Raw genomic sequence first — 2,506 nt, forward strand, 5'->3', positions numbered from 1 at the left:
GCTCGCTTTGGCAGCACGTGCACTACAAAGTGGAACGATACAGAGAAGTTTAGCACGGCCCCTGCACACGGTTTTCATTTCCTTTACATTTAAGAGAATTTTGCTCATGGATCTTCTCATTATTGGTAATGTTCTCTCGCTGTTAACCCTTTCTCTTCACAGCATTCTTCTCTTACCCCCCCCTTTTTTTTTCTTTTTTGACACAGGATCTCTCTATGTTCATATAGCCCTAATTTGGCGTGGACCTTTCGATGTAGGCCAGGGTAACCTTGAGTTTACAGAGGTTGGCCTGCCTCTCTCCCGAGTGCTGGGACTCAGGCTATGTAACCATGCCTGACCTTTCTTCCATGTAGTTAAACGTCCTTCGTGTTTTCTACCTTCATCCCCTCCCTTCCACAGTTCCAGTGCTTTTTAACTTGATAGCATGCTCTACGTCACTGAGGTGTAGGAGTGTGTTTCAAGTGTGTCTCTGCCGCCTACTCTGGTTACTCTTGTCCCTGTTGCCGTAGTTAATTTTCTCTTCTGTGAGTGGCGCTGGGGAGTGAACCCTCGAGACTGGGTTGCTCACTGAGAAGACCCTGAAATAAAAGGAGGAAGTATCTGGACCAGTGGATGTGTGCAGAAACAAAAGAAACGGGAACCAGCAAAGCACCGTGGCAGCCAAGAGAGCACAGCTCCTGTGTAAGGGCACTGCCAAAGACCCACAGCAACTGACCCATGCCGAGAGAGGGAGAAGCAGGCCTCTCCAGGGAAGAGCACACACATTAGCTACCCGGTACGAAATGGTCAACCTGAAAACAGCCTACAGGCTGAGCAAGTTGTACTTAAACAATTAGCAAACTCACAGACCACCACCACCAACAATAAAGAAAAAGAGGCCATGAATGGGGGTGGGGGGTTGCATGGAAGGGGCCAGAGGGAGGAAAGGTAAGGGGAGACGATGTCATAATCTCAGCTTTAATAAAGAACATAAGCTTTAGGATGAGCCACGCAGCATCCTTCCATGCTTGGTTTCTGCTCTGGTTCCTACCCTGCCCCCACTCAAAGACAGGCTGTGACCTGAAAGTGTAAGTCAGATAAACTCAACAAACTCTCCTCCCCAGTTGCTTTTGGCCGTGGTGCTTGTCACAGCAACAGAAAGAAAGACTAGGACAAGCATGACCAGAGCTTCCAGGAACTGAGGGACATGACCTAAGCAGCTGAGAAAGACCTAAGGAGCTGAGGAAAAAAAGCTAAAGCACGGAAATCTATTCAAGAAATTATAGCAGAAAACTTTGCAAATCTAAACAAAGAAATGCACATACAAGGAGAGTCATTCCAAATCCTAAATGGACAAGGCTTGGGAAGAAGGTAGCCTTGGCCCAGTTTAGATGGATCAGTGTTAAAAGATTTAAGTAATAAAACACTGACACACATAAGCATGTAACAGAATATTGTCAGGCTTCTTAACCCAAACTGTTAGAGCCAGCAATGCATGGAATGATCTCCCTCCCTCCCTCCCTCCCTCCCTCCCTCCCTCCCTCCCTCCCTCCCTCCCTCCCTTCTTCCCTTCCTTCCTTCCTTCCTTTCTTTTTCTCCTTGAGGGTTTTGTTTGTTTTCAGGGTTTAGTTTATTTATGGTAGAAAGCATGTGTTTTGAACACAAGAGCCATAACACTCTACCCATGGTTCCTGTATGCACACAACCATGTCATAATGCCAAATCAACTTCAAAAGTTGCTATTGTCTAGAATTCCAAGTGATCAAGGTCTACAGATACTAAGATTCTTCCTCTTCTTCCTTCACACTGCAGTAGATAACCTTATTTGTTTTAAGAGTTCATTTATAATGTAAGCCTCAAACAAGCCTAGGCTTTGGTCTGTGAGCTCATATCACATCCCAGGGAAGAAGCAGACTCACCCATGTACTCACCCAAGGCTGGAGACTAAAGGTGCATTGGTTATCACATTGTAGATTTGAGATTTCTCTAGACCAAACCCTGGCAGTCACAGGTCTTTTAGGTACTTCTGGATGTCCCACAGAGTGTCTCCACTCTTCTTGAACTGAGTGACATTGTTATCCTTCAGTGTCTGTTTGATGACACTGGTTAATCCCTGCGCACCAAGGAAGCAAAGTATGAAACACTTCACAAATGTGTGAGTCATCCTTGCTCAGGGGCCACACTAATCTATGTATCAAGGCAGTCTTTTTAACCAACCCCTGGGGGGGGGAGGTTTAAGTTATATATTTTCAGTATAGAATGGTACAGAGTAAACATTACCCCTTCCAAAAAGGAATATGGGCAGCAAGGAAGGATCAGACCAGAGCATGGCCAGGCAACCGAATCTGACAACTCCATACCCAACAACTGAGGCTCCTGGTGCCATCTGCTGAGTTTCACTGGGCTCTGTAGCCTTGTCAATGTGACCCTGCCTCCTGTAGAATGGGAGACCTCCTCCTTGGCTGCTCCACCATGTATCTGTAGAGCTGCTTGGGGGATGTCCATACTCTCAGCATTTCTAATGTCC

At 46.3% G+C, this 2,506-nt stretch overlaps 1 non-coding gene across 1 annotated transcript; it reads left to right on the top strand.

Moving 5' to 3' along the window:
* Positions 1-102, top strand: LOC127235080 (U6 spliceosomal RNA). The gene has a single exon (XR_007835672.1). It is a non-coding gene; the product is annotated as a U6 spliceosomal RNA (small nuclear RNA).
* The last annotated feature ends 2,404 nt before the right edge of the window (positions 103-2,506 follow it).

The sequence above is a fragment of the Phodopus roborovskii genome, unplaced genomic scaffold, assembly GCF_943737965.1.
Source record: "Phodopus roborovskii unplaced genomic scaffold, PHOROB, whole genome shotgun sequence".
NCBI classification, from domain to species: domain Eukaryota; kingdom Metazoa; phylum Chordata; class Mammalia; order Rodentia; family Cricetidae; genus Phodopus; species Phodopus roborovskii.